A 26,298-nucleotide genomic window follows, 5' to 3' on the forward strand; every position below is an offset into this window, starting at 1 on the left:
AGGGGGGGTTCAATAATGTGGGTGAATTATTTTTATTTGTGCATTTAAATTTTTTAAACATTAGAAATTACACTTGCTCACGCCCAAATCCCCATTCCGCATTTCCTTATTCCTAACAAAAGCTAAACGCCCCAACTGCGCCAATATTAAACTAAGGGAAAAGTGCTTATCGTCAACGGCGCATCCTGAGGGCAGACACTGTAAAGCAGAACGAGATGGAACAACCGCATCCCGGTGCTCCGTGCCCTCCGCCGGGCGAGCGCTGAGCGGCCTGGAGCCCGTCCCCGGCGGCCAGCGACACGCGCGCGACCAGCAGGCCCGAGCGAGGCGAGCAGCGCTTCTCTCCGAGCCGCCCCGCCGCAGGCCTCGAGCCGGGGCCGCCGCCTCTGCCGGGAGGGCGGGGAGGGGCGGGGGGGCGGCGGGCCGGGGGTCTCCCGGAGCCCCCGCCACCGTCCGCGACCGCGACCAGCGCGCCGGGGCTCCCCGCCCCTCGCACCTGCGCCGCAAGTCGGAGCCCGCCGGGCCGCGCCCCACTCGCCGCCGGCTCCCGCCCGCCTACCTGGCCCCGACCCCAGCCCCGGCCCCGCCGCAGCCTCTGCTGCCGAAGGAAGAAAGCGCCGGGCCTCCAGGCGGCGTCTCTAGCAGCAAGATGGCGGCTCCCTGCGCAAGAACGGCGGCCGCGGCTGGGGCCGGGGGCGGGGCCGGGGCGGGGCCGTGGAGGTGCCAGGCGGGGAGGGGGGAGGAGGGCGGGGGCGTGGCCCACCCGAGGGGGCGGAGCGGGGCCTTCCTCCAGGATAGGGAGGCGGAGGCGGGGCCGGGGCGGTAGGAGGCGGGGCCTGGGCGGGCGGGGGCGGGGCCTGGGCGGGCGGGGGCGGGGCCTGGGCGGGCGGGGGCGGGGCGGGGCCTCTGCCGGGCCCAGGATGCTGCTCACCCCCGGCCCGCTGTGAAAGTGAGAGGCAGGTTACCAGGCAACTGAGAGCGCCCGAGCATGAGGTTTGGAATTACAGATGTCTGGGTTCCAGTCTTTACTGGCCTGCAGCCTTGGGCAAAGTGACTTCACCTCTCTGAGCCTCAATTTTCTCATCTGAAAAATGGAGATCATAGTAGCGCTCGTCTGACAGTGTTGCGAGGATTAAGTGCGAGAACACTGCAGAGCTTTCAGCACCGTTCCTGCCATATAGTAAACGCACAGTTGTTACTATTATTATTATTTGCTTTGTTGCCCCTTCTTTTATTATAAAGGAATTGTGCTTTTGCTCTCCATTGCCTGAATTCTTTATAATTTAAGTATGCTTTCCCTTTATCATATATGTGACAATATAACAAACACGTATGTAGCACTTACCACGTGTCAGGCAAGGTGCTCTTAAGTGCTTACCATATGTTACTGTAACTTATTTAATCTTCACAAGAGTATTAGGTAGATATTAGTATCTCCATTTTAATAGTTGTGGGAACTGAGACATTGACATTGAATATCTTGCCAAAGTAGGTAAGAATTTCCACCCAGGCAGCCTGGCACCAACGTCTGCACTAAACCAACCCAACCCCACACCGGCTCTCCAATTCTGCTTTTATTTATCACAAGAGTGAGGCATGCAATGCTTCATCCGAGGCTGCACAGCTGGCTAGAAGCAGCCAGTCCTCATAGTGCAACCTCTCAGTTTATGGTCGGGGCCTACAAGCATCTCCATTTGTAAATTAAGACAGTGAGAGAAGAGAGAGAGAGGAATATAGATGGGCCGGTTGAGTTTAAGCTGAATCTAAAGCCCGTAGGTCCCTGGACTTTTCAATTATGGGGCCAATAAATCCCTCCCTTCCCGCCTCTGAAGCAGTGTGGATTGGGTTTCTACCATTCGCAGGTGCCTGTGTGTTCTTCCCCTCTGTTTACTTCTCTTTGTTCTTTCTCACCAGCCTGGTCCTCCAGCACTAAACTATTGGGCCTTTGCACATGCTGTTCCCGCTCCAGGAATGCACTTCCTCCTGCAGGCCTCACCCCCTTAACTCCTACTTAAACTACATCTCAGCTCAATTGTCATTTTCAAGCCTTTCCTAAACCACTCCTCCCCGAAAAAAACCTATGTCATGTACTTTTCCTTCACTAAGCTTATGATGATTGCTAATTCTTGCTAATTATGTATATTTATTTGGATGGTTATTTTATAAATATCCCCACCCCAGCCGCCTGAGTCAGTAAGCTCCCTGCGGGCAGGCTCTTCGTCTCTTTTGCTGATTGCTGATTTCCAGTCCCCAGCACAGTGCCTGGCACAAGTATGATCCTCAAGAAATGTCTGTAAAATGGGTGGCCTCAGAATTACCCCCCTTGGTGGAAAGGAGGTGGGCAGCAGCACAGAACCGTGTAGCGTTTGCACCACACGGAGACAATTGTCCTGAAATTTTAAAAGTTGGCTCTCCTGAGCCGTGATGAGCTGGCTCCTCCGTATCGCCACTTCCACAGTTTTGCAGCGAAATGACTGCTTTCCCATCAGTTTCCTCTCACTGCAGGCACTAGCTTACAGTTTCCTTTGCTCTGTTATATCAAATACCACTTCTCCATCCGCCTTCCATTCCCCATAGACTCCTTGAAATCCCTTGTAGGCTCATGTCTCGTCTCCCATTCTCTTTATCCTTGGGGTTTGGCCAGCGGAGTGAGCCGTGGTGGACATCCAGCCAAGATGACCCACCGGTGACTGCAGCCCCGGCCACCATCTGACTGAAACTGAATGAAAGACCCCAAGTGAGGACCCCTCCAGCTAAGCCCAGGCAAACCACAGGAAGTAGAGAGAGAGAATGAATTTTTGTGTTAAGGCCCTGAGTTTGGAGGGCCAGAACCAGAATTTAAAGCCTGTGGTCCATTCTAACGCAGTTTTTGGTTAGTCTAGCGCTAAACTTGGTGATCCCTTGCCCACCTGGAGGTCCGCAGAGTCTTTGCATGCTATGGAAGTGCTCAGCTTACTGCCCATGTCGCTGACCACATCCGAGGGCCAAACTGCTGCACAGAGAATATGCATCATGACGCCCAGCCTAAGACATTGCCTTTCCACATTTTCTTAAAAGGAAAGAAAAGAATATTTGCTATAGTTTGATAGAAGTTTTTCAGCAGGATGGTAGAACAGAAAGCATGGACTTCTTCAAATGATCGTTGAAATGAAAACGAGGGGACCTGACCGTCAGTCACTGAGACGCGGGTCGGCTTCCTGCCGCCTCGTTGCAGGAATGACCTCGGACAGAGCAGTGAAGGCACCTCTCTGAGCTTCAGTTTCCTCACCGGAAAAATGGATGTATGGGGATTTGGGGTGGGAGATGACCTTTCCGAGGGATCCATGAGTAAGAGACCCCCAGACAAAGCTGTTGTGCAGCCTCCCAGCCCTCACATCTCTGGCCATCAGAGATGAATAAACTGGGGCTGGCCCGGTGATGCAGTGGTTAAGTTCGCACGCTCCGCTTCAGCAGCCTGGGGTTTGCCAGTTCAGCTCCCGGGAGCAGACATACAGACTGCTAATCAAGTCATGCTGTGGCAGGTGTCCCACATATAAAGTAGAGGAAGATGGGCATGGATGTTAGCTCAAGGCCAATCTTCCTCAGCAAAAAAAAAAAAAAAAAAAAGTAGAAGGATTGGGGGTGGATGTTAGCTCAGGGCTAATCTTCCTTCAAAAAAAAAAGGAAAAAAGAGAATGAATAAACAAGACTTTGGTTTTTCCCCCAGTGGAGGGGGATGGCAGCTTGTCTGGCCGTGGGAAGCTGCAGAGACTAGGGGCCTGGTCACTAGTCCTGGGGACCTTGGAGGTTTCCATCATTGAGTCCTTTTCCTTATCCTTCAGATTTTCTCCTTTTTCTATTTCCCCCCAGAATGAAAAGAGCTTATTGTCTTTCATAATTATTAATATTTACATGTTGTAAAAAAAATTCAAACAAAGAGAAAAAATAAAGAGATATTTGCCATTATCTCACCATGGAGAGATAATGACTTGACATTTTTTTAACCTCCCTTTTGCACTTAACAATTTATTGCAGACATAGTTCATATTGATGAACTCAGGTCAACATCGTCGCCATGTGTGCCGTGGACTAAAGACCACAGACCAGGAAACCAGATGGCCTGCGTCCAAACGCCTCCTCTACTCCCCAGCTCTGCGCCCTTTTACCTCTCCACACCTGCTCCCTCACCTGGATCACAGCGCCTACCTCGTAGAGTGGTCACAATGACCAAATGAGTTATCCCCTGGTACACAGTTGCCCACCACTTGCCATTAGCCACACTTACTATGAACTGTTGTGACGTGGATGGACCATGACGTTTTTAACCAAACTCTAATTCCGGGCACTTTTTACTGATATACACAACCTGTCCTTGTATCTTTGCACGAGTATTTTCTAACATTAAATTTCTAGAGGTAAACTTGTTTGGTCAAAGGATATGCCTTTTTAAAATTTTGTCCCCCAGGAGTTTTATACCAATTTACGTTCTCACCAGAAAGGTGAACAGCACCCTTTTCCCCTCGTTCCCACCAACGCCAGTACTTGGCTGAGTGGATGGTCCATGTTTCCTGGGCTTTCAAAATTACTTGTTTATGTCAAGCTGCCTGTAGTTACCTTGGCCACCTTGCAAGCTGACTTCCTCTCCAGTCACTCACTCAGGAAGTATTGATGGAGCACTTACCACGTGCCAGGCGCTGTTGGAGAGCTGGGCTATGCAGAGAACGACAAAGCCCCCGCCCCATGAGATGAGGAAGGGGCAGCTGGGCCACCACCTGCTGAGTGGTCAGCGAAGTGCCTGCTCCAGTCCCCAATAAACCATGCTGCATACGTGACAGCTTTATAGAGAACACAGAGCATGCGTTTGGTAAATATGCAGGTGCTGTCGTTACCTCTCTATGTGACATTCGTTAACACTACAACATGATGACGATACCGCGTGTGATCATCATCATTTTTAGCCACGGAGCCTTAGAAGTCACTTCTTATCAGCTGTCAGTTTTCTCCTCTGTCGATGGGCTAACGCTGCCCACCTCCTGACACTGTCAAGAGGACGGTGGAGATGTACTAGGCCTGGCTAACGGAAGCCCCGGGGGGCGGAGACAGCCCACACCCAGGCCTGCTGCAGCCTCCTCCTGCTGATAGCGCCCAGCCAGGATCTGGGACGTGCGTGAGCCTTTTGCTGACGTTCCACTCTCTGCAGCTGTTCCCCTCAGCACTGCTGGCTGCGGCCGGGCTGAGTCACAGCAGCACCCCATCTGCCAGGACCTTTTTTTTCCTCATTTCCATCATTGGAAAGTATGGAGTTGAGGGCTGCTGATCCTCCCATAAGCCACTGCCCTACTCACCTCTGCTGGGTCCCTTCCAGCCAGAGACAGCCTGGAGTCACAGCACATCTCCCCAGACCACGTATCTCTGGCTTCGCCATCCAAATCCCTCCCTCCAGCTCAAGGGTGCGGCATCCTGAACTGAAGGCTTCGGGACCCACTGAACCCTTTCCCCACCTGCACTGCCACGGCCCCAGCTGGAGAGACCGTTTTCCCACGATCTGGCCAACACCTGCCCCTCCCCCTTCACTGGGAGCTCTGCCACGGGCAGGGGAGGGAGGGGGAGGGGCGCCCCAGCTGCCTTGGTGGCCTCACCTTCTGCTGCCTCCAGAGGGTAAGGCTGGCCCCCTCCTTCGCTTCCTTCTGGGGCTCTCGCCACTCAGTCATATTTTGTGTTTGGTTGAGATGGTAGCAAACAGAAAGAAGCCTTTTCCCCATTCCCATTCTACCGTAAGTGTTTATATCAGTCAGGACTCTTGCAACAAAAACCAATTCAAACCAGAGGAAGCAGGGAGGAGGGAGAGAGGATTGGTCTAATCAACTAAAAAGCACAGGACAGAGAGTCGGGCACGACTGGATCCCGTGCTCAACTATCCCCAGGGTGTCCTCTGTCTCCATCTCGGAGTTCTCGCTGCTTTCCTCTCCCTCAGTGGTGTTATGCTCAGGCGAGCTCCACCCACGTCATCCTTCATGCCTGTGAGCAGTGGACTTGGTGAGAAAGAGGTCCTGGGGTCCCGGGCCCTCTTCGATCTCTGATGAGAGACTCTGATGTCACACGTACATGCAGACATCACACACGTCCTCAGATCTCACACGTACATGCAACATCACACAAACTCACATGTCCCCCAAGTAGACGGCACACACATTCATGCAAGACACACGCAATCATACATCACACTCTTAGCTTACACAGATGTGACAATATTCCCACGGGTGTCTCACACACACTCAGATCTTCCCCATTTAGATATTGTAGTCGTGCAAATGCCCACCCGCAGATGGCCAGCTCATTCAGATTCTATCTATATACCACTGTTTGGAGAAACACACTTACCTCTTTCATAAAGCAGGGCGCTCTAAGTCTGGTGTGTAACAGAATGAAGTCATCTCCTTCTCCTGAAAGAGTGCAGAGTCTTTGTAAGGATTAAATACATTAAATTTCTTTTTAACTGCCTATCATCAAAAGACACAGCCTGGGAACAAATATTCACAATATGTATATCTGACGAATGAATTACGTCAAGAATGTACAAAGCAGTCTTAAAAATTGATAGTAAGCTTCACTTCACACTCACGAGGTTGACCATATTAAAAGTAATTTGGAAAAAACAGAAAATGAATGTTGGTGAGCACGTGGAGAAATTGGAAGTCTCACACATTGCTGGTGGGAATGTAAAATGGTGCAGCCACTCTGAAAAACAATTTGGCGGTTCCTCTGAAAGTCAAGCATAGAGTTGCCATATGACTCGTCACTTCACTCCTAGGTATCTATCCAAAGAACTCAAAACAGATGTTCAAACAACACGTGCACATGTTCATAGCGGCACTATTCACAGTCACCAAAGGTGGACACAGCCCAAACATCCATCAACACACGAATGGATAAACAAAACGTGGTATGCACACACCCGGAGTATTATTCATCCATGGAAACTATGACACGTGCTGCAACACGGATGGACCTCAGAAACATCATGCTCAGTGAGAGAAGCCAGACACAAAAGGCCGCTTCTTGTAAGATTCCATTTACATTACACATACAGGAGAGTCAACCCGTAGAGACGGGAAGCAGAGGGGTGGTTGCTAGGAGCTGGGAAGGGGGACAGGGAACAAGTGCATAACATTGATGCAGTTTCATTTTGGGGTGAGGAAAATATCCTGAAACTTGATGGAGGTGCTTGGTGCACAATATTGTGAAAATACTCAATGCTACTGAATTGTACACTTTAAACTGGGTAATGACTAAATATACATTATTTGAATTTCACCTAAAAAAATCAATAGTAAGAAGGCAAATAATCCAATTTTCAAAATAGACAAGTGATTTCAACAGATGCTTAAATAAAAAGATACATGAGTGGCAAAAAAAGCACATGAAGGGGCTGGCCCCGTGGCCAAGTGGTTAAGTTCGCGCGCTCCGCTGCAGGCGGCCCAGTGTTTCGTTGGTTCGAATCCTGGGCGCGGACATGGCACTGCTCATCGGACCACGCTGAGGCAGCGTCCCACATGCCACAACTAGAAGGACCCACAACGAAATATACAACTATGTACCGGGGGGCTTTGGGGAGAAAAAGGAGAAAAATAAAATCTTAAAAAAAAGCACATGAAAAGACACTCAATATTGTTAGTCTTCAGAGAAACGTAAATGAAAGCCACAATGATATGCCACTAAACGTGCACAAAAATAGCTAAAATGAAGACTGACCATGGCAGATGTTGATGAGGATGTGGAGGAGCTAGAACATTCTCACACTGCTGGTGGGATCCGAAATCGTGCAACCGCTCTGGAAAACAGCGTGGCTGTTTCGTAGAAAGTTGAGCGTACAATCCCACCCCCAGGCGTTTACCCGAGAGAAGTGAAAACAGATGTCTGTCAAAAAGCTTTGCACATGCATATTCATCACAGCTTTATAGTCTCCAAAAACTGGAAACAACCCATCTGTCCTCCGCTGGGGAATGGGTAAAATGGAATCCTGTTCACGGATGAATCTGAAAACATGACGTGAGTGAAAGCGGACAGACAGACACAGTATGATTCCCTTTATATGAGATGCTGGGAAAGATGAAACTAATCTGCAGCGACAGGAAATAGATCAGTGGTCGCCGAGGCCTGCAAGAAACAAGAAGGAACTTTCCACAATAGTGGGAAAGCTGCATCATGTCCTAGAGTGGGATAGTGGTACATGTAAAAGGATTACATTGTATTTTATGTAAATTACGCTTCTGTGAAGCTTAGTTTTAGAAACCCGCCTGGTCCTGAGGGCAGATCCCGCTCACTGCTCCCTGTGCACAAGTCTCTGTGCTCATCGCCCGCCTGCTTCCCACACTCCCTCCCCGCAGCGGGCGTGTGCACGCCTCCGTGGATTTGCCTATGGTGTTCTTGCTGCCTGGCACGCTCTTCCCTCCTTTCTCTGCTTGCAGAGATCCTGCGCCCCTGAGGCCCAGCTCCGCGCTTCCCCATCCCACCCACTTCCCCGGGATGTGACTTTCACTTCTCTTTTTGGCACTTAGAGGCAGAACCTGCTGGCCAGGCCACCCACGGTGAGGCAGCGAATGGCGGCAGGAGAGGGAGGCCTGGGGAAAACAATTCAAATGAAGTTGGCCTCAGCTGAGGAGAACATGACGGTCCCAGAGCTGGGGGCACAGAGGCACAGTGCACTATGGCCTCCTAATCTCTTCCTCCGTTGGTTCCTGACGGACGCCATCATTTCCGCCTTACATATCTGCTCCTCAAGCCAGTGTGAGGGCCACCTGACTCCGCTGGGGGTGCCACACGGGGTTGGGCCACAAAATCTCTCTGTTGGGGCAGCCTGTTTGTATGTGACAAAGGTAAGCTGCCTCAGATTCCAAAGTCATTTTATGCATGAATCTTGATTAGTTCCTTTTTAAAAAAATCATTTTTACCATGTCATTTATCTGCCAAGGAATCTGCAGTGGCTTCCAACTTCCAACCTAAGAGACCTAGTCTGAACTCGTTGTCCCCTCTTCCAGCTGTACTGAAAGGCAGCGTCAACTTCCCCTGGGACACAAATACCAGGATGACGTAGGAGAGGACAGTGGGTACTAGGGAAGTGACTAGCAACAGCCATTAATGTTTGCCACTACGATATGCTCTTCCCGCAGTGACACAACGCCTGGTTCAATAATCTGTGTCCCCGTGGACACGCAGATAGATGACATCGCCCAGTTTCCTGCAGTGGGGCTGAGAGAGTGGCAAGGCAAGGTGAGCAGATGAGAGTTACCCTGCTTTGAGACTTGGCCCATAAAGCTCTCCCAATCTCACACGTCGAAGAAAAACCAGAGCCTTTCAGTAGGTAAAGTGGGAAAAACAGGTTTTACTCAGGAGCTATTGCAAGAGAGGAAAAGAAACCTCAGTGTAGTACTAGGCTCAATTCCGACTATAACGAGGAGAAACGGGAATTTATAGCTGAGGAGCAGGCTGGGAGTCAGTAGATGAAAACTTATTAAGCAGAAACATTAGGGGCGAGGAGGAGTCTGGCTGAAGGAGAGCTTTGCTGGAGACAGGCCAAGGCGATCAGACATCCTTGGGGCAGGGGAGTGGGGAGCTTGGTCAGCTATCTCGGGCGATTAGACATCAAGGGTGGGGGATTCTGGCTAAACTGACTTCGCAGGATTCCTGCTCAAACTGGGCTCTTGGAGGACACGTCCAAGCTCAGGGCCAAGTTGGGCTCAGAGGAGCCTGACTCAAATTTGGTCAAGGAGAGAATCTTTGCCAACAATCCTCCATTGGATCCTTATTTTTAAACATCAGCTATAAAGAATATTTTGGGGACAGTTGAGGAAACTTGAAAATGGACTGGATGTTGGACGATATAATAGAATTTTAAATTTTCCTGCATGTGGTAATGTCTTTTTGGTGATGTAGGATAACCTCTCTTTTAGGAGATGCGTGCTTAAGTATTTAGAGGTGAAAGTTACTGCAAGACCACAGGCGTGGGTTTCAGGCTCGGGCCGACAACCAAATTCACAATACTCAAGGCTCAACCAGCACCTAATCTGCTCAGAAAGGATATGGAATAGAAAGCGCAACAGCAGCTTCACGGAGAACTGGGACCCTCATGTGCCACTTTCCATAACCTTAAGCACTGCATATGGCCCATGTTATAGTTGCAGGCAACTTCAGCAAACGGAAGCCACTGGCTCTGTAAAGGTCAGTGGCTACTTCCCACTTTTCAGCAGAGCTACGGTCCACAAACCACGTTATACCAGAAACAACACTGACAGCCACGCACAGCAGGCCGAGGGGCATTCTTGGGTTAGGTCCTGCAGGAGCCTCATCTAAATTCAGACCAGGGCCAGTCTCGTGGCCTAGGGGTTAAGTTCAGCAGCCAGGGTTCGGTTCCTGGGTGTGGACCTGCACCACAAATTGGCAGCTGTGCTGTGGTGGCACCCCACATACAAAATAGAGGAAGACCAGCAGAGATGTTAGCTCAGGGCCGAGCTTCCCCAGCAAATAAATAGATGCAGACCAAACATCAAACCTTGAGCCTGGAGGAGGGACTCCCAGGTCAGCCGTGGGAGCTTTCCCTGTAGGCATCATGTCTGCAACTTCATTTGAAGTGGTTTAACAAAAAAGTTAAAGTAAATGAGATAAAACGCTAACAACTGTTGAATCTAGGAAATGAGAAGTAAATGTTTGTCAAACTATTTTCCCAAAGTTTCAATGGGTGAAAATTTTCATTGCATGAAATTAAAAAGAAAAATCTAAAATGGAGGAACCCACCTCTCGCTTTTATTTCGTGTACTTTTCTGGTCAATTTTGCCTGTTTAAACCTCCCTGCTCTCAAGTCATAGCAGGACGCCGGCCTGTTTCATGCCGCCCCCTTGATCTCCTGACTGTGGGGTCCACCTCTCCCTCCAGGCCACGTGCTAACTCTTCTGGAAGCACATGCCATCAGACTCTCTCTGTTGGCTTCCTTCGATTGCAGGGCACAGAAAAAAAACCAACACAAATTGCTTTAAACCAAAGAACGAAAGAAAGAAAAAGAAAACTTTTCCCGTAGAACCAAATACTCCTAGATTCCATTTCAGGCCAGTTTTGGCCCAGAGATCAAAGAACGAGGCCAGGCCCCCATTTCTGTCTCTCGACCACTCAGCTGTTGTCTTCCGCGTTGCTTGCACTTGTAGACAGGTCCGTAGGCGGTGGTCAACAGTTTCCGGAGCTTTCTCCTTCCAGAAAGATACTCAGCAGCCTATGTCCTAGCATTCTTAGCAAAAGTCCCAAGCCTCGCTCTGACTGGCCAGGCGTAGTCACTTGCCCACCCCTGAACCAATCGGTCAAGCCAGGGAATGTCAGCACTGATTGGCCCGCCCTGTGTCACATGGTCCACATAGGGTGGACAGCGTGGACAGAGACCCGGAACAAAGGACTGGGAGTAGGCTGGCTGGACTCTGGAGGGTGAGCTTGGGGGCAGCCCTGAGAGATGAGACCAGAGAGGGAGGCGACTTGGCTGGTGACCTGGTCCTAACACTTCAGAGGACATTAAGTTCCGAGGGCTTTTTCGTCCCTAAGTCCCCACAGTTAGTTATTTATTCATTTATTTTTATTCTTTGGACCCTGAAAGGACTTTTCTCCTGAAAGCGTTCCTTCGCCTGCTTCCCTCTCCGCCCAGCCCCCGCCAGGAGCCCGCGGGGCGGGATGTTGTAGTTCACAGAGTGACCACGAGGTGGCGATGGAGACGCGAGAAACCAGTCGCCATCCTTTGTTTTTATTTCGAACTTTTTAGGAAAGTGTAATATATGTATATATGGAAAAGCGCGTCTTAAGTGTTCGGTTTAATGAATTTTCACAAACTGAACAAACCTGTATGACCAGCATGCATCTCAAGAGACAGAACATGATCAACACCTTGGGAGAGCCCCCGAGGCCCTTTCCCAGCGGCTCCCGGCTCCCCGGCACCCCTCCCCGCGCAGCCGCTCTCCTGACTTTCAGCACCATTGGCGCCTCTCTCTCCTTTCGTCCTTCACATCCATGGACTCATACAGGGTGTGCTCCTTTGGGTCCGGCTTTGTCACTCAACATGCTTCATCCGTGAGCTCCATCCGTGCTGCCGTGCGCAGCTGTGTGTTTAAGAGCACAAGGTTCCTTCCCACGTCTGCAGTTGCCACACTCATTTGTCCATCCTGCCGTTGATGGGCATTTGGGTAATTTCCGGCTTCGGGGCATTGTGAATAGCGCTTCTGTGCGCCTGTTACGTGTCTGTCGGTGGACGTATACATGCGCATTTTTGTTGGATGTGCACCCAGGAGTGGAACTGTGGGCCACGGTTGTGTCCACTTGTTTAGCATTAGCGGGTCCTGCCGAGCCCTTTCCAGCACAGCGGGGCCGATTGACACTCCGGACGGCGGCCAGCAGCGGACCAGGGGCACCAGGCAGTGTCTGTCTTTTCCATTTTAGCCATTCGAGTAGGGTAGACTTACACAGCTTTATTGAGATATAGTTTACATACTGTAAAACTCACCTGATTTTGTGTGCACAATTCAATGATTTTTATTATATTTACAGAGTTGTGCAACCACCACCGTGAACTAATTTTAGAACATTTCCATCACTCCAAAAGATCTCTTGTGCCCATTTTAGCTTTGTTTTTAACCTCATTTTTTCCAACACTCTTTAGCACTTGTTTCTCTGCCAGCCACTTTGCTAAGCAGTATGAGGGAGCAAAGAATTAGTAAGACCTGGTCCTTGCAGCCTAAAGGAGGCAGACGGTCACCCAGTCCCTGGGACTCAGGAGAGACACAGAGCGGCGTGGCCTGCGTGGCAGCCCAGAAAGAGCTGAGGGTTTCTGAAGCTTTAACTTGGGGGTGGGGGGGGGGCGGGGAATGACAGGGAAGGAGCTTCCGCTTGGCCATCACCTGGAAAAAACGTCCCTCCACAGAAGAGCTCAGCTTTCCCAGCCTCACCTGGGCATCTCCTCCCCTAGGAGAACTTTCCTGACCACGGGCTGGGTTGGGGGCTCTCTGCCCTTTACCCTCAGAACCTCCTGGACCTGGGTACAGGCCTGCCTCCCCCGCTGGACTGACACCTCTCAGGCCAAGGGTCTTGGCTCTCTTTTTCACCACCCCAGTCTCCAGGGCTTGGTGTGGTGTCTAACACCTAGTGCGTAGGTGCTTTTATTAGCTTTCTGGGCTGCTGTGTGGAGTGCCACGACCGAATGTCTGAGAGCAGCAGCAATTTCTCCTCTCGCAGTTCTGGAGGCTCAAGATCAGTGGTCAAGGTGTGGGCAGGGTGCTCCCAGGGAACAGCCTTCCTTGCTCTTCTGGCGTCTGGGGGCGGCTGGCAGTCCTCGGGCTCCCCTGGCTTGTAGCTGCATCACTGCGGTCTCTGCCTTGTCGTCACGGGCACTTTTGTGCTTGTGTCTCTGTGTCTCTCCTCCTCTTCTTTCACGGACGCTAATCGTACTGGATGTGGATACTGGATGTTAGCTAAACATACCTGCGAGGACGCCATTTCCAAGTAAAGTCACTGTCTGAGGTTCCAGGTGGACGTGAACGGAGCTGGGGCACTACTCAATCCAGTACAGTGCTCGACAAGCGTTTGCTGGGAGCGCCTGCCGTCCCCCATGCTCTGAGCTGGGAGCCTCCTCTGGCTTTGGTGTGACGGCCACTTTGACGAGGGGAGGAGGTTCCAGGAAGTCTGTTTGATCCTGTCTGCTGCTCACAATGGCCTTCTAGGTGTTCAGTCTGAGTTGTCTCCTAGAATCAGCTCCCTGTGGGTGCTTCCAGACCAGGTCCCCAGGGAGGGCCAGGCCCTGGACACAGTAAGTTACTAACGTCCCAGCTTCCCGCTCCTTTTCATTTCAAACATTTTTGAAAACACACAAATAATGCATGGTGATTTTTATAAACTTTTTGAAAAACATTTTGTTGTTTTCCTTTTGATTCAAACATTTTATTATGCGTTCACAAATAATACGTGGTGACATTTTTAAAACACTTTTTTTTGCTGAGGAAGACTCGCCCTGAGCTAACAGCTGGGCCAGTCTTCCTCTATTTTGTATGTGGGAGGCCACCACAGCATGGCTGACGACTGGTGTAGGTCTGTGCCCAGGATCTGAACCCAGGCTGCCAAAACAGAGCACACCAGACTTAACCATTAGGCCATGGGGCCAGCCCCTTAAAATCATTTTTTGAGGGTTTCCCTTTTCATTTCAAACATTTAAAAAATACACAAATAATGCACGGTGATTTTTTTTAAGCATATTTTTAACTTATAAAATGAAGACAAGCACAAGGAAATAGCACCAAGGGATAGCTTGTTGCCGGCGCCAATATCCCCCAACTTAGACCCTCTGATTCCCAGCTGGTCAAGTGGTCACCTGGAATAGAGGCTACATTTCTCCTTCCAGCTTCCCGGTGACCAGAGTGGCCGTGTGACCAAGTTCTGGCCAGTGAGATGAAACACAAGTGTTACATGGCAGTTTCTAGGAAGTTTTCTCAAAAGACAGCTACGGGTGCTCTTTGTCCTTTCCTCCCCGTTGCTTAGAAATGGGATGTGGGGCATGAGGACCTACTTAGAGCAGGAGGACAGGGACGCTCCCCAGGGCTGGGAGAGCAGAAGGCTGACCAGCCTGAGTCGTCGTTGTCTGTGGAGACAGCAGAGCAGCCCTGGGCTGTCAGCACTCGGACTTTTATGTACAAAGGTACCGGCTTCTATCTTGTTCCAGCCGCTGGTGTTAGTTCCCTGTGGCGCTGGAACAAATGACCACAGCTGGGTGGCTTCAAGCAATGCGCATTTATTGTCTCACAGCGCTGGAGGCCAGACGGCTGAAATCAGTGTTGCCGGGTAACGCTGCCTCCGGAAGTTTTAAAGGAGAACCTGCTCCTTGCCTCTGCCAGCTGCTGGTGGCCGCCAGCCTCCCTGGGATTGTGGCTGCATCACTCCAATCTACCTCCATCTTCACAACACCTTCTCCTCATGTGTGTGTCGGGTCTCCCTCTGCCTCCTGCTTGCAAAGATGTGTGCGATTGCATTTAGGGTCCACGCAGATAACCCGGGATAATCTCCTCATCTCCAGATCCTTAGTCACCTCTGTGAAGACCTTTCTCCAAATAAGGTCATATTTACAGGTTTCAGGGGTTAGGACTTGATATTTGGGGGCCTGTTGTCCAGCCTACCACACCACTGTGGTTCACGTCCTTATTAACCAGTGCTACGACACTAATCCTAGTGAATAGGGAAGGAGACACGTAAAGGAATGCTCTGGGCAGCATTACTTGTTGTAGCAAAAAAGATGGAAAGGACCTCAATGACCGGTTGGTGTAGGAGAATGGACTAATAAATTACGGTGTGATATCACTGGCTCTTATACAGCAATGAAAATGGATGAGCTATTGCTATGCTTATCAACACGGGTAAATCAATTTCAGAAGTCTAACCGAGCCCTGTGCTGAGGTTGAGGGTCAAGAGATGAATTGGATTCACATCTGTAGGAGCCTCGTCCAGGCCAGTGATGGACACAGACCAAGAACTAATCATAACCGCACAGTGTGTGCAAAACAGCAGGTGACCTGGGACCTCTGATGGTGCTGAGGAAGAAAGAGTCAACCCCACCTGGGAGGTCAGGGAAAACGTCCCTGAGAAGGATATTGAAGGGTAACTAGGGTCTCACCACATGGGCGTGGGGGAGAAAGGCACTCAAAGTGGAGGGAAGGCGAAGTGCAAAGGCTTGGAGGTGTGAGAAGGGTAGGGAGAAGGAGTTACAGTCAGAGTATGTCGGGCTCAGGCAACAGAAATCCTAACAGTAGAGGGGATTTACTGGCTTGAGTGAAATGAGTTTCAGGAATGGTTTGATCAGGCTCTGCTGTTCCCTCAGCTCTGCCCCTCTCCATGTGTCAGCTTCTTCTACAGACTGGTTTCCTCCCTGACCATCAGCAGGCAAGGCAACAACCTTTCTCACTCAATGTGGGGTGGAAAACATGTTTCCCACAACCGTGGACAACAGTCCTGAGCTTAGCACCACGTGGACCACCTCCGAATCACCCTTGTGTACAGCTATTCTCTGTCAGCCGTTCATCCCTCCCCACCCAGTCATTCTCCACCCTTCTCTGCATCACTCAGCATCTTGGTAACTACATCGGTAAGTACAGAAGCCAGCATTATCGCATTTTTGGCTTGCAATTCCTCTTCTTTTTCCTATCTTATTTAAAAGACAACTACTTAAAGTGATAGTTATAAATCTATGTGGATAGATGGGCACACAATGTATAAAGACGTAATTTGTGACAATGACAGCATAAAGGAGGTGAAGAATGGAGCTATAGAGCCGCAAACTTTTGGTAAACTTTTGAAATGAACATCAATCTAACTGAAAAAAGACAGACACAAAAGGCAACGTATTTTGTGATTTCATTTATGTGAAATGTCCAGAATGGGCAAATCCATAGAGACAGAAGTAAATTAGCGGTTGCCAGAGGCTGGGGGGAAGGTGGTCTGGGGGAGAGAGAAATGTGGGGTGACCACTAACTCCTTTGGGAGTGATGAAAATGTTGTGAAATTGGACAGTGGTGAGGGTTGCATGACCTTATGAATATACTAAAACCACTGAGCTGCACACTTTAAAATAAGGAGTTTTATATTCTGTGAATTACATCTCAATTTAAAAAAACAACCACCATCTTCTGTGCAGCAATAGGAATGTACTCAGGTGCACATAACAGAATAAAAACCCGACCACCCAGAGCAGCTTCGCGCAGAGGGGCGGCAGAGCTGCGCAGAGCGATGTGGAAACGACTTGACGACCAAGCCGTGGTCCAGAGTCTGATTCTGAGAGTCTAGCCTGGAGAATCTGAATTTCTAACAGCCTCCCATGTGATGCTGATGCTGAGGCCCTAGGAGCACACTTCCTATAGCAAGGTCGTTCTGGTTCTCTATCGCTACATAAGAAGCCTTCACAGATGGTAGAGGCATAAAACAACCATTTTGTTTTATTTTATTATTTTCTATTGTGGTAACACTGGTTTATAACATTATATCATTTTCGGGTGTACATCATTATACTTTGATTCCAGGGTAGATTACATCATGCTCACCACCCGAAGGCTAATTACAATCCACCACCACACACGTGTGCCTAATCACCTCTTTTGCCCTCTGATAACCACCAATCCAATCTCTGTCTCTATGTGTTTGTTTGTCATTGTTTTTATCTTCTACTTATGAGTGAGATCATACGGTATTGGGCTTTCTCCCTCTGACTTATTTCATTTAGCATAATACCCTCCTGATCCATCCCTGTTGTCACAAATGGCTGGATTTCGTCATTTCTTATGGCTGAGTAGTATTCCCTTGTGTAAATATACCACATCTTCTTTATCCATTCATCCCTTGTTGGGCACTTGGGTTGCTTCCAAGTCTTGGCTATAGTGAATAATGCTGCAGTGAATATAGGGGTGCATGTATCTTTACACATTTGCGTTTTCATGTTCTTTGGATAAATACCCATCATTGGAATAGCTGGATCATATGGTAGTTCTAATCTTAATTTTTTGAGGAACCTCCATACTGCTTTCCATAGTGGCTGTACCAGTTCGCACTCCCACCAGCAGTGTATGAGGATTCGCTTCTCTCCCCATCCTCTGCAACACTTACTGTTTCCTGTCTTGTTAATTATAGCCATTCTGATATGTGAGGTGATATATCCTTGTCGTTTTGGTTTGCATATCCCTGATAGTTAATGATGTTGAGCACACTTCCATGTGCCTATTGGCCATCTGTAGATCTTCTTTGGAGAAATGTCTGTTCATGTCTTTTGTCCATTTTTTTAATTAGGTCGTTAGTTTTTTTGTTGTTGAGATGTATGAGTTCTTTATATATTGTGGATGTTAACCCCTTATCAGATATATGCTTTGCAAATATCTTCTCCCAATTGTTAGGTTGTCTTTTCATTTTATTGATGGTTTCCTTTGCTGTGCAGAAGCTTTTTAGTTTGATGTAATCCCATTTGTTCATTTTTTCTATTGTTTCCCTTGCCCGGTCAGACATGGTATTTGAAAATATGCTGGTAAGACAGATGTCAAAGAGCGTACTGCCTGTGTTTTCTTGTAGAAGTTTCATGATTTCAGGTCTTACATTCAAGTCTTTAATCCATTTTGAGTTGATTTCTACATGTGGTCTACTTTCATTCTTTTGCATGTGATTGTCCAGTTTTCCCAACATCATTTATTGAAGAGACTCTCCTTCTCCATTGTATGTTCTCTGCTCCCTTGTCGAAAATTAGTTGTCCATAGATGTGTGGGTTTATTTTTGGGCTCTCGCTTCTTCCATTGATCTGTGTGTCTGTTTTCTGCCAGTACCATGCTGTTTTGGTTACTATAACTTTGTAGTATATTTTGAAATTAGAGAGTGTGATGCCTCCAGCTTTGTTCTTTCTTCTCAGGAAAAACAACCATTTTGTACTATGTGTCCTGGTTCTGTGAACTGGCTGGGCTCATCTGGGTGGCTCTCCTGCAGAGTCTTTCTTGCTGTAGCAGTCAGATAGTGGTCGGAGCTGGGATTGTCCAAAGGCTACTCACCTTGGTTCGCCTGTCTGACACCTGGGCTGGGGTGGCTGGAACCAGTAGGGGCTGGTCAGGCCTTGACCTCTCTCCATGCAGTCTTCCCATGTGTCTAGCTTAGATTTCCTTAGAGTAGTCTGGCTTCTGACACTGGCTGCTAGCTTTCCCCAGAATGAGTGTTCTAAGAGACAGGAAGTGGAAGCTGCAAGGTTCTTAAGGCCTGAGTTATTAAGGCACATTGTCACTTCCCTGGTATTCTAATGGTCAAAGCAGTCCCAGGGCCCGCTCAGATTCAAGGGAAGATAACATCAGCCCTCAGTGGAGAGATGTGAAAAAGATTTGGGGCCATCTTTAATCCTCCAAAGAGGTTCTGATGTAGATTCCTCAGGAAAAGCTCATAAATACACTGCTCCCTGAGGTCTCACACCTTGATGACAGTTGAGTCTTTGCCACCTGCTCTTGTTGTGGGTCTGGTCTATGGGATTCAGAGATGCTTTCCTGGTTGCACTGTTTTTGTGTAGGAATTTGAAGATACTGGAATACTATACCACCACTGCCACCGTCATCCAAGACTCTTCCCTCTGGGTTTTAATTTGGACCTTTATAAATTTTTTACTTATTTTATTTATATATTTTTTAAGATTTTTTATTTTTCCTTTTTCTCCCCAAAGCCCCCTGGTACATAGCTGTATGTTTTTAGTTCTGGGTCCTTCTAGTTGTGGCATGTGGGACGCCACCTCAGCATGGCTTGATGAGCAGTGCCATGTCCGCACCCAGGATTTGAACTGGCGAAACCCTGGGCTGCTGCAGTGGAATGCGTGAACTTAACCACTCGGCCATGGGCCAGCCCCTAAATTTTTTATTTTTGAGATGATGCAGGTCATCACTTAGTGTGGGAGCCACACGGCTCATAGAAATGGTAAGAATGTTCTGGCCAGGAGCATTTGCCTGCCTTTTGGCTGTGTGACCTCAAGTGACTTGAACTTTCTGAGTTTCTTCATTTGTAAATCAAAACACTCCCTTTGAGGAGATGCATTAAGAAATAGCAGATAGGGCCCACCTGGTGGTGCAGCAGTTAAGTGTACATGTTCCACTTCAGCGGCCCAGGGTTTGCCAGTTCAGATCCTGGGTGTGGACATGGCACCGCTTGGCAAGCCATGCTGTGGCAGGCATCCCACATATGAAGTACCGGAAGATTGGCATGGATGTGAGCTCAGGGCCAGTCTTCCTCAGCAAAAAGAGGAGGATTGGCAGCAGATGCCAGCTCAGGGCTAATCATTCTCAAAAAAGAAAAAAAGCAGATAAAGGCACTTGGCGCATATTAGACACTCAATAAGGAGTAGGTATGAGAAAAATTAAAAATAAAACCATTGCCAACAGACTGAAGAGGAAAACAGAGATTGGAGGTGTGGGTAGGATGATAAGTCAAGACAATCTTTCTAGAGGGATTGGCAATCTTTAACAAGAGCTGTACAGCTGTTCCTTTCCTTTGGCCTGGAGTTTCCCCATCTTGGAATAACTTCTAAAGAAATCATTCCCAAGGGGAAAATATGCAATTTCTCTGCAGATGTTTTTAATAGTACTAATCGTGATAGGAAGTAATTGGAAACAAAACAAGTAACTAATAAAAAGGAAAAGCTTGAAAAAGCAGAGGAAGAGAGCAAGATAGTGACAGAAAATGGAGGTGTATGAAGCTCAAAGGGTCAGTCCCTCCACTGAAGCAACCATTAAGCTGGCAAAAACTGACAGAAGCCACTCAGGGACTCTGGAATCCAGTCAAGAGCCTACAGCAACCAGGGGGCTGCTTAGTGAAGAAGAAAACTATCAAATTTCAATAAGAAAGAATTGTGGTGTTTTTCCTTCCCACCTACCATCCCCCATTTCCCAGCGCAGTGATGGCTGTGGGGTGGCAGCCCACTTTCCTGGTGTGACTTGCTGGTGCCACAGGTCAATATGGGCTTTATTCTAAACTGTGCCTGGATGCTTTGAGTGAAGTGGCAGTTACCTGGGGCACTGGTGCAGAGGTTTGTCCTGGTTTTGCCCCGCCTCAGGCTGCATCAGCTTTCCAGACAGTGACTGTCAAAAGCATTTAAAGACATAGAATACCCATCTCCATCTGGGACAGGTGACAGCGGACAGGGATAGCAGCAGATGGACCAAAAGGCCCGGGAAGAAGGAGGCTGAGGAGGAAGACACCGGGTGGAATAAGAACTTTGAAGGACTGCAGCATACACCTGGGTATTAGGACTGCAAACAGCACACCAAGGGCCAGATGCATACACAGAAAAGATCTCAGAGGACCCTAGGCTTGCCAGTCTAGCTGATCCTTGGGCTCTGCCCAGGCAGGAGGTGAAGGCTAAGGTAGAGCGCTATGTGGTCTGGCTAAGAGTTGTAGGAGTGCCCCAGTTCAGCTCCAGTCTGCAAAGGCTAAGATAGGGGCTTTTCCTTCTTTTTGGCTCCAGGCATTTATGAAAATCTCTGTCTGCTGAGACAATAGAACAGAGAATTCAGTGATGACACGTGACAAGGAATACAGTCTTTGCCAAAATAGTTTGGAAATCACCAAGAAAACAGAAAACCTCAGCCCTCAACAATCAACACCACCAAACCCTGGGGAGAGAGGAGAATCTGATCTTTACCACATTATAATTTACCACATTATAATATTTAAAATATCCAGTTTTCAACAAAAAATAGACAAGGAATGCAAAGAAACAAAAAAGTATGGCCCATTTACAGGAAAAAAAAAAAAAAAAAGAAAACAACAGAAACTGTCCATGACAAAGCCCAGATGTTCAACTTACTAGACAATCACTTTAAATCAATTGTCTTAAATATGCTCAAAGGGCTAAAGAAATCCAGGACAATGATGTATGAACAGACAGGGAATATTAATAAAAAGATAGAAATTATAAAAAGGAACCATAAAGAAATACTGGAGCTGAAAAGTACAATAGTTGAAATTAAACAATTCATTAGAGAGTCTTCAACAACAGATTTGAGTGGGCAGAAGAACAAATCAGAAAACTTAAAGATAGGGCACCTGAAATTATCCAGTCTGAGGAGCAGAGAGAAAAAAATGAGAAAAATGAACAGAACCTAAAAAGTTTGTTGGACATCAATGAAGGTATCAATATATGCATTATGGGAACCCCAGGAGGAAGAGAAAGGAGGGGGCAAAAGAATATTTGAAGAAATTAAGGCCAAACACTTCCCAAATTTGATGAGATCAAAATCTACCATTTCAAAAAGCTCAAAGAATTATAAGTATAACAAATCCACAGAGATCCCTAACAAGACACATCATAATCAAATTGTCAAAAGACAGACACGAGGAAGAGCATTTTGGAAAGATGGTGGAATAGCAAGCACCAGAAATCTGTCTCCCACCCAGACAAGAACCATACAGGCAGAATCAGTCTCACGTAACTAATTTGGAACTCTGGAGTCTGCTGAAGGCTTGTAACTTCCAGGAGAAGGCATGGACCGAAAAAGGGGGTTAATCTCAGTCAATTTTATCTCTCAGCAGAGTAGTAGTACCCATCCCCCTCCCCTCAGTGCCATGACAGGCAGCCACACACAAGTTCCTGGAACAGTTTGTACACAGATTGCAGGAGCCATGGTGGGCAATAAGGACCATGTCCTTCAAAAATTGGGGATCGGTGCTCTAATCACTGATTGCTGCTTCTGATTAGAGAGGTGCACAGAGGCAGTGGCTGTTGTCATTGCTTCTCCACCCGTTGTTGCAAGCCACTCCTCCTCCCACTGAAGTGATTTCCAGGGGATTTAAAGAACCAGGCATTTTTTTTTCTCTTTCATTTTCCTCTTTTCCCCATTTTGGGAGCCAGATATTGAAGAATAGGACATTCAAAAGCAACTGCAATACAGAGGAAATTATGAAGACACTATGCACACCCAAGGGAAGAGGCAGACTCAAAAAACACCAAAGAAGACCATAAGTTCACACCTCAGCCTGATCCTCAGCAAAGAGACAGCTACAGCAATTAAAAAATCAAAAACAAAAAACAGCAGCCCCTACCCCCCAATAAAGAAACAGCAAACTTTGGGAAAGTGAGACAAACAGATTTCCAGAGTTATGACATTATTAGATTCAAATGTCCAGTTTTCAACAAAGAAATCACAAAGCATAAAAAAGGAGAGCATGACCCATTTAAAGGAAAAAAACAAATCAAGAGAAACACTTCCTGAAAAAGACCTGATGGCAGATTTACCAGACAAAGACTTTAAGACAACTATCTTAAAGATGCTCAGAGAAATAAAGGAAGATGAGAAAGTCAAGAAAACAATGTGTGAACAAAATGGAAATATCCATAAAGATGTAGAAAATCTAAAAAGAAATTAAAATACATTCTGAGGCTGAAAATATAATAGCTGAAATGAAAATTCACTAGAGGGATTCAAAGGCAGATTTGAGCAGGCAAAAGAAAGGATAAGCAAATTTGAAGAAATAAAAATAAAAAGTATCATGTCTGAGGAATAGAAAGAAAAAAGATTGAACAAAAGGGAACACAACCTAAGGGACCAGTGGAACATCATCAAGTGGATCAACATACATGTTGTGGAAGTCCCAAAATGAGAAGAGGGAGAGAAAGGGGCAGACAGAACATTTGAATAAATAATGGCAGGATTCAAATTTGGTGAAAAACATAAATATAAACATCCAAGAAGCTCAAAGAGCTCCGGTAGGATGAACTCAAAGAGACCCCCCACTGAGACACATTATAATCAAGCTGTTCAAAGACAAAGACAAAGAGAATTTTGAAAGCAGCAAGAGAGAAGCAAATTGTCACATACAAGGGGTATTCAGTAAAATTATGAGCAGTTTTCTCATCAGAAATTTTGGAGGCCAGAAGGCAGTGGGGTGATATACTCAAGGTACTAAAAGAAAAAAACTGTCAACCAAGAATCCAATATCAAGCAAAAATGTCCTTCAAAAGTGAGGGAGAAATTAAGACATTCTCAGATATACAAGACTGAGGGAGTGACTTACCTGTGCACCTGCCCTGTGAGAAACGTTCAAGGGAATCCTGCAGGTTGAAATTGTAGGGGAGGAAGACATTTCCTCTACCCATTGTGGGTTCTTCTGGCCGGAGAACGAATTAAATTCACATGAGACAGAATAACAGGAGAAAATTAAACAAAGCTTTATAATATGTATACATGGGAGAGGCTCAGGCAAACTGAGCAACTCGCCAAAATGGCTGAAGCCCCCACCTTAAATATCATCTTCAGTTAACGACAAAGGAGGATGTTGGGGGTGGAGGGGGTGTAGATCATGGGAGATTACCACACAAGTGCAGTAAACCAGATGCAGGTTTAAGTCCTTGCCTTTGGCATTGATTAAGAGTTTCTAGAGATAAGGTCATCCCCCCTTCTTCCTGGCACAGAGAAGGAGACACCTTTACAGATGGAGATTTGCTCTACAATGTAAATGTCTCTTAACAAAGGGTAAGTAAATTCTACTTTTTAGAGTTGCTTTCCTGTCTGCAGTTTATTAAAAGTAACCAGCCCCAAATAATCCTCATGCCAAAGAGACATAGCTTGAGGTGGCCAATTCCAGGACCCCACAAAATGAAAGGACACCAGACAGTGACTCAAAACTGTATGAAAAAATAGCAATTTCAGTAAAGGTAAAAATGGGAAATTATAAAGTTAGTATGATTGTTACAATAGTGTATAAGTCTACTTTTTATTTTCTACACAATTTAAGGGACAAATACATTTAAAAAAATTATTAGTATAAAAGCTAGTATTGTTATAACTTTGGTTTGTAATGCCACATTTTCTTTTCTATGTAATTTAAGAGAGTAATGCATTAAAAATTATTATTTTATGTTTTTGGACACCCAATGTATAAAGATGTAATTTTGTGATATCAACAACTGAAAGAGATAGGGATGGAGCTGCTAAAGGAGTCACTTTTGTATGTTATTGAGGTTAAGCTGGTAAAAATTCAAATTAAAGTTTATAACTTTAGGATTTTAAATGTAACTCCCATAAATAGCTGAAGAATATAGCAAAAAGGAAAGGAGCTGAAGAATATACAACAAGGAAATGAGAAAGAAATTTGAACATTTCGCTACCAAAAAATCCACAAAGACACAAGAGGAAAGTAAGGCAGGACATGAGGAACAAAAAGCTACGAGGCATACAGAAACAACAAAATACAGCAGGAAGTCCCTCCTTGTCGGTAATTACTTTAAATGTAAATGGATTAAACTGTCCAACCGAAAGAGAGAGATTAGCAGAGTGGGTAAAAAACACGCTCTACTGAGACGTGCGGTTTCTCCAATTGAGATGGTGTTTTGGTCCGGGAGGCCTGTTGACGTGGTGGGAGGCCGTGGGGGAAGGAGAGGTGCTCTCTGGTTCTACGGTTAGATCTGTCTGTAGATGATGTGTGTCCTTGGGATTTGACCTTTACAAGTGCTTCTCAGATTTTTTCCCTGTCAGGTGAGAGAATGCCAGAGGGAGCTGCACTTGGGCAGTTCCCTTCCCGACATGGAGAGCTAGAGGTCACTAGGTATGGGTATTCCCTTTACCCAGGCCGGTTACGCTCTGATAGAAGCCAAGGCGGCTGCTCTGGTGAAAGTTTCCCTCTACTGAAGGCTTTCTTAGGGACAACAGACCGTGCTGGGTGTGTCTCAAATGGCTGCTTTGCTGCTCTCCCTGCCAGAAGCGTGAACAAGTCCTCTTTGATCCTCACCCTGAGAATGTGACCGGGCTCCTGGATGTAAAACTCAGGCAAGTGTGGAGGCCCCATAAGACGGGGCTCCCCTGGGTGTTTAACTCTCAAGCTCGTCCACACTGAGCCTCCAGAAATTCATCAGTGACAGTTTGCTTTGCTACTCAGACCCTGGCTCCAGCAGAGGCCCCGGTTCCATTAAGCCGCAACGCTCTGTATTCACCTGTCTCCAATTTTCGTGCTGATAGTTTGCTCTGTGACCTCAATTCTCTGACAGACTTAAGAATTGTTGATTTTCACTTCGTTGAGTTTTCCTTTTGTTGTGATGACTGGAGTGCTGATCTCTAAGCTCCATGTGTATTGGATCACAAACCGCAAGTCTTTTCATCTTTTACAATTAAAATGGACTAATTTTAGCTTGTTTCCTCTGCCAATAGTTCTCTTTCATCCCTATTTTTGGAAAAGAGAAGAGACGTATTCAGGGAGACCTTCTGCTTTTTTAAAGCAATGTCACAAATTGCTTCAGGATATGTCGTATCTTAGAATGAAAGCTTTCCTTGTTTGCCCAGGCCCAGAAGCTTGGAAGCCAGGCCCATACTCTCCAGGTGAGATCTGTGTGTAGGCAAATCTGTGTGATTTGCCTAGGACTTTAAAAGCAAAAAAATCCAAAAAGAAACTGCTCCATAGAAAAGACTAAATGTGGAGAGTGTGGACTCCTGGTGTAGACTAGGGACGATCCGGCCACTCCAGGTCAGAGAGTTCTGCAGTTCTAACCTCAAGAATGAGCCTCCCGGTCTATCCCTCTCTGGGCCCATTTTATCCTGGGCTGTATCGTTTCAACTCAAAACATACCTTTAATATTTGTCAGTCCTTGTAGCCATCAAATTGTGCTCCTCTCCACACCCCATTAGCTGGGCTGCAGGAACCTTTAAAGAGTTAGGTCTGGCCTCCCGTGTCACCACACACACAAGCCAGTGTTTTTCCACACTTCATCTCCAGAGCACAGACGCAGGAGAATTACGCAGAGGAGCAAGAACAAGACTTTATTATAAG

The 26,298-nt window shown here is 47.2% G+C and overlaps 1 protein-coding gene across 4 annotated transcripts in view; it reads right to left on the reverse strand.

The window, feature by feature from the left end:
- The window catches only part of PRPSAP2 (phosphoribosyl pyrophosphate synthetase associated protein 2), a 54,865-nt gene extending 46,835 nt beyond the window's left edge, over positions 1 to 8,030 (reverse strand). Inside the window, exons 1-2 of one of the 4 annotated variants that reach the window (XM_070563588.1) lie at positions 7,732 to 8,030; positions 6,361 to 6,422 (exon numbers count right to left, since the gene is read on the reverse strand). The gene's annotated coding sequence lies outside the window, so the exon portion shown is untranslated. Of the gene's footprint in view, positions 1 to 496; positions 715 to 5,324; positions 5,520 to 6,360; positions 6,423 to 7,731 lie in introns of those variants that run through there. The other 3 variants (XM_070563589.1, XM_070563586.1, XM_070563587.1) reach the window with 3 other exon arrangements.
- Between the last annotated feature and the right edge of the window lie 18,268 nt (positions 8,031 to 26,298).

Source organism: Equus przewalskii, chromosome 10 (assembly GCF_037783145.1).
Source record: "Equus przewalskii isolate Varuska chromosome 10, EquPr2, whole genome shotgun sequence".
Taxonomy (NCBI): domain Eukaryota; kingdom Metazoa; phylum Chordata; class Mammalia; order Perissodactyla; family Equidae; genus Equus; species Equus przewalskii.